General features: G+C 41.1%; 1 long non-coding RNA gene across 2 annotated transcripts in view; it reads left to right on the top strand.

Moving 5' to 3' along the window:
* Positions 1 to 2738: 2738 nt before the first annotated feature.
* Positions 2739 to 14749, top strand: part of LOC133621649 (uncharacterized) — a 111990-nt gene continuing 99979 nt past the window's right edge. For both annotated transcript variants that reach the window (XR_009817682.1, XR_009817681.1), the window contains exon 1: positions 2739 to 2959. This is a non-coding gene — a long non-coding RNA (uncharacterized lncRNA). The remainder of the gene's footprint in view (positions 2960 to 14749) is intronic.

Below are 14749 nucleotides of genomic sequence, written 5' to 3'. Positions count from 1 at the left end.
CCTCTCTCCATCATCCCTCCTCCGCCTCCCGCGACAACCCGGCAGTTAGCGTCTGCCAAAGGCCGACTCTGTTCATCAGTCACCCTCGCACTTAGCGACAAAAAAAAAAAAAAAAGGACGCGTGGTCATTTCCCCACTGCCGCGTAGCCTCATCCTCCCACGCCGCGAGGTGGGATGAGGCTAGGGCCGGCGCCACTCACCGCCGACCCTGATGTCACGTATGATGGACGCGCCGCTTGACTGGCAGGCCCGGGAGAGACGAGAGCGGGAATGAAGGAGCGGGGCGCCAAGACGGGTTTGTTATAAAATGACGTGGTCGCCCGCACCTGCTCTCCGCCTCCACCAGCCGTCAACAAACAAGTCCAGACGTGCCGGCTGCAAAACCACAGGAGAGGTGCCTTCGTGAAGCCATATTGGTCAGGGCAAACACTTTAATGCACACACACACACACACACACACACACACACACACACACACACACACACACACACACACACACACACCTCATAAGTGTGTGTGTGTGTGTGTGTGTGTGTGTGTGTGTGTGTGTGAATGGCAAATGGCCTATTACGGGAAATCTTGAGAGTGCAAAGCCCTTTTCCCAGCAGTGAAAGAGTGAGGGCGAGTAAGCGAGAGGAGAGGTAGGGGGCAGGGTGGTTGGGTGGGGGGGGGGGGGGGGGGGTGGGGGGGGGGGGGGTAGTGTGCGAGGACACCTCCATCCAATCTGATCAATGGCGATATTAATCTGAGCACGAGTCAGGCCCGACGCGGCGGCGTTTGATTAAAAGAGGGAAGAAATATGACGTCATCTATAAATCTGTTTGTCGAAATGACACCGGTCTGGAGGGGAGAGGAAGTGCGGGTGTGAAGGGAGGGGAGGAGGTGAAGGAAACGAGGGGGGCAAACCTCAACCTTTAATTAACAATCACTTTGTTGAAAAATTATTTTTAAAACATCTCGGGGGGTGGGAGGTGTCGTGATCCGTGGACCGCATCATGTTTTTGTTATTTTCTGTTAGTTTTTGGGCTCCCTTAGTTACTGTTGTTGTGCACCCTTGAGTTTGTTTAGTTATCTTGGCTACTTATTATTTTCACCTGCCTCTGATTGGTGTTCGGGACGCTCATCTGCTCCCCGAGCACTAATCAGAGGCATTATTTAAGCCTGCCTTTGCCGGTAAGTCGTCCTGACTTCTTTGTTTGCTTATGCTACAGTTACATGAGTATTCCTTGTCTTTTTGCCTATGCTAAATGTTAGCGTTTGCCTCGAGTGCGATCTGCACATTTTTTCCTCTGGCTTGCTTTCAGTTTTTGGTACTTGTTTGAGTTCTACAAATAAATCATGTTCCTACCTGCACGTCCTGTCCGGAGTGGTCCGTTTGCATCCCGGGGGAACGAACCTCGCAGCAAGCTGCGACCCCACGCACTTAACAGGAGGAGAGGAAGCGAGAATGGACCACAACCCAAATCCTAACTTTGCCAGAACCTTACTTTCATTTTAAACCCTAACTTGGAACCCTAAACCAAGGGTTCTTAATAGGCCAAATACGGACCACCAAAGCCTTTCATCTGGCCTTGCTCAAGGGGAACCAGGTTCAAATCCCAGTTAGGGTTAGGGTAATGGTAACTAGAAAAACAGTCGGAGCGTGTAGACCTCCGCCGGGCCCTATGTCGTACCCTATGATTCCCGGGCGTGGCCACCGCTGCTGCTCACTGCTCCCCTCACCTCCCAGGGGGTGAACAAGGGGATGGGTCAAATGCAGAGGGTCATTTCACCACACCTAGTGTGTGTGTGACTAAGGCTGCAGCTAACGATTATTTTTCTATCGATTAATCTATAGATTATTTTTTTCGATTAATCGGTTAATCTATAGATTATTTGTTCGATTAATCTATAGATTATTTTTCCTTTTACCGATTATTTTTTTTATTTAAAATGAAGATGAAAAAATAAATGTAGGCCAGTTTTTTCAAAAAGCATGGCTTTTATTTACAAAAAAAAAAGTATGGCCACTCAGTCAACAATGACAACAACATGACAAAATATTCTGTAACAATGTAAACATTTAAAACTTTTAACATTTAACAAAATTAAAAGTAGCTTATTTGCTTTTTAATGTGCAAATATAAACTAAACATACAGTGCAAATCTTAATATTCTGCAATAGTATAAGCATTTCAAAAGTAAAAGTATTGCTTATTTTGCTTTAAAATGTGCAAAAATAAAGATAAATATCCAATACAAAAAAGTGCATATTTCCTTGAATTGGCGCCGGGTATATAGTATTCGCATGCCTCGAATTAACGCCGGATCAAACTCGTTTCGCAAAATATTAATTTTATTAGCGCATGTCTGGAATTTTCGCCGGGTCAAACTCGTTTCGCAAAATAATTAGCATATGTCTAGAACTTCCGCCGGGTCAAACTCGTCACGTCACGAGTGACACTTCAACTGTCATCATTTTCAAAATGGAGGAGGCTGATTTCAATAATTTGAAATAGCATAAAGGGAAGAAGATCAAGAGTTATTTAGTAGGATTTAAGGTCCAAGCTATTGAATATGCTAAAAAGAACAGTAAGCAGCTATGTTTTATTAATATACCGTAGCTGCGTGTGTCAAATATGAGTCATTAAATGACTCCCGCCTCCTGGTGGTAGAGGGCGCTAGTGATCCTTCTTGCGACTACCGGTACTGCAGAAGACCGGTGCTGCAGAAGAAGACAACAAGCCATAAGAGTGAGCAGTGATCATTTGCTTGCACTTTTAACATGGAGGGTTACATATCTAAAATAAAACAGTTTTCTAAACTGGACTTTCAATCAAAGCAGGAGGTAATACTTAAAAAAAGATCTCCATCGAGACAGAGAGACTTTTAAAACTGAAGAAAGATAAGGAAGACTTCTTTAAACAAGTTATCGATGCTTTTGATCAGAAGCAGCTGTGCATGGACTCATAAGTAAAGGTAAGACCATAATAACGTTTTTTTTTTTATTAAATGTGCTTTTCATGATGGTATTCTTACATCACTCAAATTTATAAGCGCAGGCCTAAATTTACCCCATGCCTTTTGGTAAGCAGGAGTGAGAAAAGGATTTAAATTAATTAGCGCCCGGGCGGCTATTCAAGGAAATACGGTATGCGACGCGTCGACGCACAAAAACGGCGTCAACTACGTAATCGATGACGTGGACTACATCGACACGTCGTTTCAGCCTTATGTGTGACTATCAGTGGTACTTTAACTTTAACTTTAAAGATACCTTTCATCTTGAATCCGGCTGGATCAACCCCTTAAGCGAACTTTGTGTTCCTTTTCCTATTTCTGACATTTACTGAAGGGTTATTCAAAATGTGCCGTAACTTTTTGAGCTACGTTGCTGACGGACCAACAAAATGTGAATACATAAGCTCCTGGCGATAAATGAAATGGTCAAATATGTGCGTGTTTGTTTTGTTCGTCCGTCTCTGCCAAACAGGCTGCAAGAGGGTTCACTCTTTGCGTCAGTGTCAGCGTCTGGGCGCGTGTCTTCTATAGCGCAATGAAATAAACAGGGTGAACCCTCTTGTTAGTCACCCACTCTCTTTGTATCTGTGGGCGGAGGCCAGGCCGCTAGCATACAGTACACAGTCAGAGAAGTTGAGCCTTGTAACATAAATGTAAGTTAACGTCCTAGAAATGATTGGAAAATCAAATCACTTATTCCTTTTCCGATTTCTGACTTTTCTTGAAAGTTTCATCAAAATCCAACCATAACATTTTGATCTGTGTTGCTAACCAACTAACTAAAACACAAACTCTGGCAAACACATTACCTGGAGGTAATTATTTTTATTATTATTATTAATATTATTATTATTATTATTATATATTGAAATATAATTTATATATGCACTATAATAGTAATATGTCTAATGTTAATATTAATATATATATATATTTTTTTTTTTTAATTAATACTGGCCCTTACAGTGCCCATAAACAAATGTTCTAACCAAGCCCGGAGTCAAATCACTAACACTATCTTGAAACCAAAACCCTACTTTGAATCCCTGACCCAAAACTGGAACAGTAATTAAAAAACCCTTAATTTCAAACCCTGACTGCCAAAATCTTTTATTTGTTCGCCAAACACCATTTTAATCAAGAAACCACACAGTTTTACACAAAATGTACAAATGTCATAGAGAAAACCCGGCACTAACCCCAAAGAGACACCTGAAATCTAACTTGATACCTTACCCTAAAAACAAGGGGATTCATTTGGCCCCATTTGTTGCGGTTTACCTGATACATGAAACGTGACAATTTGGGGAGAGTGCACGATCCACTTTAGCTACCAGATGGCAGTGTTGAATATTTTAAAATATGTTTTGTAGTAATTCCAATATCAACCACAGCGTCAGTTGTTTTTAAAGTGGCACTTTCCATCATTTTTAGCAGACTGCATTGCAAAATGAACAACCCCCTTTTTCATCTCATGCGAAATCCACCCAGGAATGGGGACATATGAATCCCTTCCTTACTGTAAATTGGAAACCTACCCCCAAATTTAACTACCAACCCTAATTTGAAACCCAAATTGGAGATAACTATACTTGGAAACCATAACCCCAATTGTAAACCTTATTTCTAAACCCAAACTTATAAACCTAGGTTGCGTGTCATCTGTGTGTGCAATGTGGGTGAAGTGTCTTGCACTGACAGGGATGGAGGAAGTGGGATTTCAACCAGGAACCCTCAGGTTACTGGATGGCCCTGCTACCTCCTTTGCTACACTGTTCCATGCCTCCTTTATGGGTCTATCACATACAAGTTACTGGTATTGTTTCTGGTCAAAAATCCTGTTAGTGCTGCGCAAAACAATGGACTAACATAACAACTGGCGCTTCGTTCAAATGAAACAAAGTTGCAAACAGAAAACCGCAAAGACAAGATTGAAAATAAAACAGTTATTTTGACACTGTTTTGGCGTCATGTCCAGTGAGAGGAATAATACTTTCACCATTCAGGGTAACTAATGTCTGCATCAAGGTGTAGGCTAACCCAGCAGGCACAGGCAACGTTGATTGTACATATATGTTTTTTAAAACGACATTTGTAAAGTTACAAAGGACTTAAAGTTAGTTTTATTTGCAGACAACACAACTGCTTTCTGTTCAGGAGAGAACACACAGAAGATAATACAAATAATAACCGAAGAAATTAACAAATTAAAAAAATGGTTTGACAAAAACAGACTATCATTGAATCTCAGTAAAACTGAAAAAATGCTATTTGGTAACAGTAGAAAAGAGCATCATACACAAATAGACGGAGTAGACATTGAAAGGGTAAAGAAACCAGATTTTTGGGAGTATTAATAGATGATAAAATGAACTGGAAATCTCATATACAAAATATACAACATAAAGTGGCAAAAAACATTTCAATAATGAATAAAGCAAAATACGTCCTGGGCCAAAATTCACTCCATATTCTCTACTGCTCGCTAGTGTTACCATATCCGAGTTGTTGTGCAGAAATGTGGGGAAATAACTACAAATGTGCACTACATTCGTTAACCGTGTTACAAAAAAGATCAATTAGACTGATACATAATGTTGGATATAGAGAACATACAAACCCTTTATTTATTGAGTCAAAAATATTAAAGTTCGATGATATTGTAAAATTGCAAACAGCTAAAATTATGTACAAAGCAAACTATAACCCAGTGATGTGCAGTCAGGGGAGGCAGGTGAGGCGGGGCCTCACGTGTCATCATGGAAAGAAAAAAAATGTAAAAAGCAAAAAAAATAAATTGTTATATGTATCCAGTGATTATACTATAAAGTTATTTTCCATTAAACTTCACCAGTTTTAGATTATTTTTATTCAAAATTGCTGAATTTTCACATTTGCCGTTCAAATACTGAGAAGAGACTTGTGGTGAGTCACCAGCCAGTTGAGCCTCGCCATGGATTGCGCAATGAGTCGGCTAACTGCTGGCCTGCTGTGCAGTGAGACCGTATTGCTGTATGAATTATATTATACATTTCCATAGTTTAGTCAGCTGAGGTATATAATGTACAGTGTATTTTGTCAACAACTGTATGTGTGTAACGTATTTCTTGTGCTGAGCAATCTAAAACGGCTGCGAAGACGCACTGTGTAAGGCTTGCAGTAATCCCACCTCCTGCTGGTAGAGGGCGCTAGTGATCCCAGAGATCATTCTTGCGACTACTCGGCTGCAGAAGAAGTGACAACAAGCAGCAACAGTTAGCTGCGATCGTTTATTTTTTCCTTTTGCCTGGACTACTAACATGGAGGATTACATATCTAAAATAAAACAGTTTTCTAAACTGGACTTTCAATCGAAGCAGGAGGTAATACTTAAAGGAAGATCTCCATCGAGACAGAGACTTTTAAAACTGAAGAAAGATAAGGAAGACTTCTATAAACAAGTTATCAATGCTTTTGTTCAAAAAAGGAGCAGCGCATGGACTTCATTTATAAGTAAAGGTAAGACCATAATAACGGGTTTTTTTAATTAAATGTGCTTTTTTGTGTGCTACAGTTTGTATGTGTAAAGTTAAAGTTAAGTTAAAGTACCAATGATCACCCCCTGGGAGGTGAGGGGAGCAGTGGGCAGCAGCGGCGCCGCGCCCGGGAATCATTTTTGGTGATTTAACCCCCAATTCCAACCCTTGATGCTGAGTGCCAAGCAGGAAAGAATGCTGGTATGAGCTTTTAAACATAACCCGTTAACTGCTGCCAATCAAATGGTGAATAAGATACTCTTTAGGGTTCATATGTTTGTAAATCTGACTGTGATGAAGTCAGTGCCTCACCAGCCATTAAACTCACCGCACGTCACTGCTATAACCTGCTACCAAATAATGTACAACAATTCTTCTCAACTAAAGAGGAGAAATATAATCTTAGAGGAAATTGTAATTTAAAACATTTGTATGCACGTACAACACTTAGGACCTTTAGCATATCAGTATGTAGAATTAAATTATGGAATGGGTTAAGTAAAGACGTTAAACATTGTACTGATATGATCCAGTTTAAGAGGCTGTTCAAATTAATAGTGCTTACAAAGTACAAAGAAGAAGAACTATGAGAAATACTTTCAACCTTATTAAAAATAAGATATTCTTCATCTCAGTATGTTTATAATGACTGACTTAACTAATTACATTATACAAAACTGTTGTATTGCTCATTCACGGATGTCATTTTACTATGAAAAAGTCAGTAAATGAATGGATGTATTTGTAAACGCTCTGAAGTAGGAAAGGGGTAGGATTAAATAAGCTTTGCTTCTTCCTACTCCTTTTCGGACATGATGTTAACAGAAATTATATGAAATTGTGTGATGTATTATGCTGTAAGTGTGTTCATGTTCGAAATAAACTAAAAGAAAGAAAGAAAAGAAAGAAAACTGACTTCTAAAACAACGTTGCAAAGTAGTTGTATTTGTAAATTGAGACAATGATGGTGTCTGATGTTGGATCCATGTTGTTGGTTGGGAAAAGACCAAATTTCAATGGTGAAATCAACGTCACAAACTGGCATTGAATAAACTTTGTCAAAAAGCATGTTCTTACAACATTGTATTTGTAAAATATTGGTTGGAAAATGACCAAAATTCAATGGTCAAATCAACATCAGAACCCGACATTGATTAAACGTCGTCAAAAAGCATGTTTTTCCAATGTTAGGTTTGAGTTGCTCAACGTCACGACCTAATTCAAACAAGTTCTCAACGTTGTTTTAATGTCTTGTGCCTGCTGCAAAGCATACTTGCCAACCTTGAAACCTCCGAATTCGGGAGATTGGGGTAGGGGAGATTAAGGGGAGAGGAGTATACAGTATTTATATCTAGAATTCACTGAAATTCAAGTATTTGTTTTATATATATATATATATATATGGATGGATGGATGGATGTGTGTGTGTGTATATATATGTGTATATATATATATATATATATATATATATATATGTATGTATGTGTGGGGAAAAAAAATCACAAGACTATTTCATCTCTACGGGCCTGTTTCATGAGGGGGGGTACCCTCAATCGTCAGGAGATTTTAATGGGAGCATTCGCATACCATGGTGTATATAGGGCACAGAGTGGGTGGGTACAGGCTGGCCTAGGGGCGTGGTGATTGGCTCATGTGTTACCTAGGAGGTGTTTCCGTCTATGGCGGCATGTTGTTACAATTTCGCTGCGCTTGTTGAGGGATGACAGGTCTGGACGGTAAATAATAAACAGTTTCTCTTTCAAGCATAGGTTGCATCTTTTATTACCACTATTGTAAGGTGTGCTGGATGCAAGAATTTGCCATGTTATTGAATATTCAACATTATTGTCTTTGAGGTCCCAAATGTGTTTGCTGAGTTCTGTGGTATTTCGCAGGTTTTTGTTCCTGAAAGAAGCCTTGTGGTTGTTCCATCTGGTTTTGAATTCACCCTCGGTTAATCCTACATATGTGTCGGATGTGTTAATGTCCTTGCGTATTACCTTAGATTGGTAGACAACTGATGTTTGTAAGCACCCCCCGTTGAGGGGGCAATCAGGTTTCTTTCGACAGTTACATGCTTTGTTGGTTTTGGAGTCGTTCTGACTGGGGGTCGACGGCTCAATTGCAAATATATATATATAATAAAATAGATACTTGAATTTCAGTCTTCATTTATTTACACATATACACACACATAAAAGTCTGATCTACAAAATGTGCAGGCAGCATACCCCTTCCCTGTCCTGGATGAACTAAAATTATTTTTTCCAATCATTTTGGAACTTTGAAGCGTACTTCTTCTTCTTACTCGTTGTCGCCATGTCTCTTCTTCATTCTTCTGCTTCGTCTCTGTTATGGTTTTGGACATTACTACTTGCCGTAGTTTTGAAGCAATGCATGATGGGAATCCGGATGTTGTGTGTCAGTGTATTAACGTGCCGGCTGGAATAAACACACGCTGAGAAATAGCTCCGTGCCTGCCTACTTTATGGGTTATAGATAAACCTATGGATAACGGAGACATATATAATAGTCTCCTTTTCAGGTGAGAGAGGACGCTAAAGGCAGTGCCTTTAAGGCACGCCCCCAATATTGTTGTCCGGGTGGAAATCGGGAGAAATTCGGGAGAATGGTTGCCGCGGGAGATTTTAGGGAGGGGAAATTCGAGAGTCTTCCGGGAAAATCGGGAGGGTTGGCAAGTATGGTGCAAAGGTTGTTGAATTTTTTGTGCAAATTTTGTCCGAGGGTTCACTTCTTTTAAACATTCGCCCATAAAAATTATTGTGGTTTGAATTTTCCTAAAATGTGTTCCAGTCATGCTAGGTGAATTCCGCAAAGTAGGGACGCTATTTGTTTTATGATTTATATCAATATTACATGCATTTAACATTTTTTATAACTCTTCCACACAATCCACACATCTTTCACACACACCTCTTACGCTCTTAAAACACTTCATACACTCTAAAACCGACATCATTTTAACACAAATCTTGAATGGGTACTTAAATCTCAATGTAGTCAATGGTACTTTAAAATATGTGGTACACTGAGACTGCAGAAAGTCAATACTGTGTAGTGGTGATATTAATGATTGTCAACATAGAAATGTAGCCTGAGCCGAAATACTCTGATCGGTATCAGAGTATTTCAGGCTCAATGGGTTAAAACCCTAATTTGAAACCCTAATCCTACCTGAACCCTTAAACCTAACATGAAACACTATCTCTCACCCATGAGTCTACCTTTATCCATTACAGATAACAACACACAAAATAGAGACTTACCAATACCAATAGAATAAAAACCGACATAAGAAAATGACATAACATGCAACAGAGTATAGGTGCAGGATTGCTCTGGCTTTTCATCAGTGCAACAAGATGCAGTCAGTCAGTGTCAGTGCAAAGCATTAAGGGAAATCTATGAGGGCAACAGTTAACAGAAGTCCCAAGGAACTTTTCAGGAGGTCGGTTTTCATAAATCTCGCTAAATCCATATTTAGTGCATGGTAGCCTGGAGGGTGCGTCGCTTTAATCTGACCCTGCAGGGCTCGAGGTACCGCTGCATGCCAACCTACTTGTGATAAGTGGGATATCATCAAATATAGCACATCCCATTACGGTACAAACGCATCATTGAAAAAAAACGCAACATTTACCGACATCCAAAACAAGGATTTGTGTAACAATCCAGCCTGGAAACCCTAACTTCAATTTCTAATTAGAAACCCTAACCCCATTTGGAAACCTTAATTGGTTACCCCAACTCAGGGGTGCCCCAACCTTTTTTCTTGTTAGAGCTACTTTGACAAAATGAAAATGGCCGAGAGCTACTCATTTTGGTAACATTTATTCTCATAGCTTATTTCAACCCAAACAATCTGAATATACTTGGTTTTTTTACAGAACATGAACAATTTGTTGCAATCCATAACTGATATGTTGTATCAAAAGTACAAAACCCAAAACCAGTGAAGTTGGCAAGTTGTGTAATTCGTAAATAAAAACAGAATACAATGATTTGTAAATCCTTTTCAACTTATATTCAATTGAATAGACTGCAAAAAGACAAGATATTTAATGTTCGAACTGAGAGACTTATTTTTTTGGCAAATAATCATTAACTTAATGGCAGCAACACATTGCAAAAAAGTTGGCACAGGGGCATTTTTACCACTGTGTTACATGGCCTTTCCTTTTAACAACACTCAGTAAACGTTTTGGAACTGAGGAGACCAATTTTTGAAGCTTTTCGGGTGGAATTCTTTCCCATTCTTGCTTGATGTACAGCTTAAGTTGTTCAACAGTCATATTTTATGCTTCATAATGCGCCACATATTTTCAATAGTACCCGCACTCTTTTACTATGAAGCCATGCTGTTGTAACAGCATTGTCTTGCTGAAATAAGCAGGGGCGTCTATGATAACGTTGCTTGGATGGCAACATATGTTGCCATCCAAGCAACATATGTTATACATATGTTGTGTGTATATGTTATGATATATACAAAATCTGTATGTACCTTTCAACATTAATGGTGCCTTCACAGATGTGTAAGTTACTCATGCCTTGGGCACTAATACACCCCCATACCATCACAGATGCTGGCTTTTGAACTTTGTGCCTATAACAATCCGGATGGTTCTTGTCCTCTTTGGTCCGGAGGACACGACTTCGACCGTTTCCCAAAATGTCCAGCAGAAATCCTGAAAAATTGCGCGAAAAGCTTCGTCTTTTTCTCTATCTTCTTGTTATGGGACATTTATCCTCCGCTGTTGCCATTTCTAATATAAAGTAGTGTGAAGTTCTTATATCTGTTTGTAAACTCGCCATGAAAACGCTAAAACATACCGGTGTAGTGAGTTTACATTATTCTCCCAAGGAACTTGGGTGGTCGGACGGTTTTTCACAGGACACATTTACGGTGTTGTTGTTTCCGGATGAGGGGATGCTGATTCGTTATTGATTTAAGTAAAGTCTGAATGTCATTAAAACAGTTAGCTCCATCTTTTGACACTTCTTCCACTCCCGTCCTTGCACGCTACACCAAAGATGACGGGGAGAAAACGCTGCCGAAGGTGAGCCACGTAAATAAGACCGCCCACAAAACGGCGCATCTGGAAGCGACTGTCAGAAAGCGGCTTGAAGATGATCTGTAACACATTATCTATGCAACATTTTGACCAAAGAACCACCATTACATGTTATGTAGACCACAAGCACATGTTTTCAATTTAGAAAAAATATATATATATATGACTCTTTAATGTGCCCTATAATCCGGTGCGCCTTATACTGTATGTACAAAAATATCAAAAATAGACCATTCATCGGCAGAGCGCCTTATAACCTGGTGCGCCCTATGGTCCGGAAAATACGGTAAGCAGTATCTAAAGTATAAGAATACATACAAGCAGTGATAAAGCCTCATTTTTGAGGGATGTCTCAGTAAGCTCTAATGCAAACACGTGCACACAGACAGCTGCGCAATGAGGATATCCTAATTCATTCATTAATTGGGATATCAAGACAATGTAAACTAAACATGTATGTTTTTTATACATCAATTACCCTGAAGTAATGTCTTGTGAGTAGGGATGAGTCCATGTATCGGCCGATTTTCCGTGAAAAAGTATGTGATCGCCATTGCCCATAAATGCATTTTATTTCCAATCACAAACGCTGATCCTCTCTAGCTGACATTAATTTTTAGTTCCCCAGCTGACAAGCAGCTAGCAGCTAATTATGTGTCTCCATATAAGGTGTGGAGCCCCTCCTCTTAATTATGAAATAATCACCTCCATTACGGCAAATAAACTGCATTTCTTCACATTTGCGGTCTCTTCCAAGGTTTCTCGTTGTCCCATGGGGTCGAGTTTTTCCTTGCCCTGATGTGGGATCTGAGCTGAGGATGTCGTTGTGGTGTTTTGCCCTTTGAGGCATTCGTGTTTAAGGGCTATATAAGTAAACTTTGATTGATTGATTGATTGATTGATTGGGGACGGCGTGGCGCAGTTGGGAGAGTGGCCGTGCCAGCAACCTGAGGGTTCCTGGTTCAATCCCCACTTTCTACCAACCTCGTCACGTCCGTTGTGTCCGTGGGCAAGACACGTCACCCTTGCTCCTGATTGGTCATGGTTAGGGCCTTGCATGGCAGCTCCCGCCATCAGTGTGTGAATGTGTGTGTGTGAATGGGTGAATGTGGAAATAGTGTCAAAGCGCTTTGAGTACCTTGAAGGTAGAAAAGCGCTACACAAGTATAACCCATTTACCATTGATTGATTGTTTGATATCGCAAACTACCAATAGCAATAACCATAAACAAATTGAAAAATGTAAAATTAATTATTGGTGGCGGCCGATCTCACTCATGGATCATTGTATCGGAACTGGCAGATAAAACCCGGATCCGGACATCCCTACTTGTAAATATGTTTGTACGTTCTGCTTACATTCCGCTGGCCTTTTGTTGCCTCAGGCTATGTCTACACTAAGCCGGATAGACTCTTAAAACGAATAATTATTTAGCCTAAGCCCCGTTTCGGCCACACTAATTCATTGTTTAAGGTTCCCCTCCTTGGATAATTTTTTTACACTGGTAAGTGCGCCGTCTAATTCTTGAATGTATGGACTCATCGATCATTTACAAACTGAGTTTGGAGAGCCAGCTTCATAACAAAGCGGTTTTGTAACTCGGAGCTAACTACTGGAAATATGGAGGCGAGTCACCCAGACGTGCCCGTGTTTCTACTTCCGTCTGTACAGACGCTTGTGGGAATCACACATGAATACCTCAAGAGAAGAAAACGCAGCTATTTCGGATATAACACTTCTCAGACAGCAAGAGAACTTTCGAATGTCCAGGTCAGCTGGGATTCTACTTACCATTTGTCGAAAGAGAGAAAACGAGACTGCGAGCTCCCGTGGATGGAATAACAAAAGGTAGTGTGTGCTTTGTATTACCTGGCCATCAAGGGAAGACTACGGAATGAACATTGAATGCATTTGGACTGGCTGTCATGATCCGTGGTTCGGATCATGTTTGTTTAGTTATTTTTTGTTAGTTTTGGACTGCTTTAGTTCTTGGTTGGGCACCTGTGAGTTTATTTTGGTTGCCATGGTCACTCTTTGTGTTCACCTGTCTCTGATTAGTGCTCGCCCGCTCACCTCCTTCCCGAGCACTAATCAGAGGCATTATTTAAGTTGTCAGTCGCCCTGGCTTCATTGATTGCGTCACACCTTTGCCAAGTAAGTGTAACGACCTGGTCGCATAGTTATGCGGGTGTTGTTCTCCCAAGGATGCAGACGGCTTCAGACACAGCTTGCAGGTAGGAAAATGATTTATTTAAAATATAAATCATACGGGGAACAAACAAAAGACATGCACATAGCACAAAAGGCAAAAACAAAAAGACTAGCGTGGGAGCTAGCAAGCCAAAATAGCCTAGCATGAAAACTAGCAGCTAAATAACAAGAAATAAACGTCGTCATCAGTTGTGTAAAACAAACTAGGAAGCCAGACCGAGTGAGGCCAGGGCAAAGACTAAATAGCCCTCTGATTAGCACCCGGGCAACAGGTGCCCGTCCCAAACACTAACCAAAGGCAGGTGTGTACAATCTGCCGTCATGGCAACTGAAACAAACAAAACTCAAGGTGCTGAAAACACATGTGACTTGAAAACATAAACAAACTACTAACCTCTTACAGGACAGATTCCAGATGTCCCTTGACACAAAATAAAACTAGAACCCAAAAAACAAGAAATAGTTCAAGAGTCAAGGGAGGGCGGAGGGAGGATTTGGTGGTGGGTCGCCAGGCCACGTGTCCCCGAATCCACCGGGGAAGAGTTAGGTGGCGGCGGCGAATGGAACGCCGCTGCTGCAGGCGAGGCGGGCGACCACGTAAAGGCCACATTCGTGGCCGCCGAGAAGGTGGTCGCAAGTGGCGCCAAAAGTTCATCAGCCGGAGAGTTCTCCGACAACGTCTTGGGTGTCGCTGCCGTTTGCGCCACTGGCGTCCATTCGCTGACCTCGAGAGCTGCATGCGGGCCCCTGATTTCCGCTTGCGCAGCCGGACAGCTCGAGGTCGCAGAGACGACGACGCCGTAGAAGCAGGATGATACGTTGTCGCCGTGGAAGCAGGAAGAGGCGTCGTCGCGGCAGCTGGTGCAGGTTCTGGTGCTAGCCTTGGAGCCGCGACTCGTGCTATCCTCGGAGCAGGGACAGGGGC

This window comes from Nerophis lumbriciformis, linkage group LG25 (assembly GCF_033978685.3).
Source record: "Nerophis lumbriciformis linkage group LG25, RoL_Nlum_v2.1, whole genome shotgun sequence".
In the NCBI taxonomy this organism is placed as follows: Eukaryota; Metazoa; Chordata; class Actinopteri; order Syngnathiformes; family Syngnathidae; genus Nerophis; species Nerophis lumbriciformis.
Note: the sequence above shows the minus strand (reverse complement) of the source record. Positions and strands in the feature narration are given on the sequence as shown.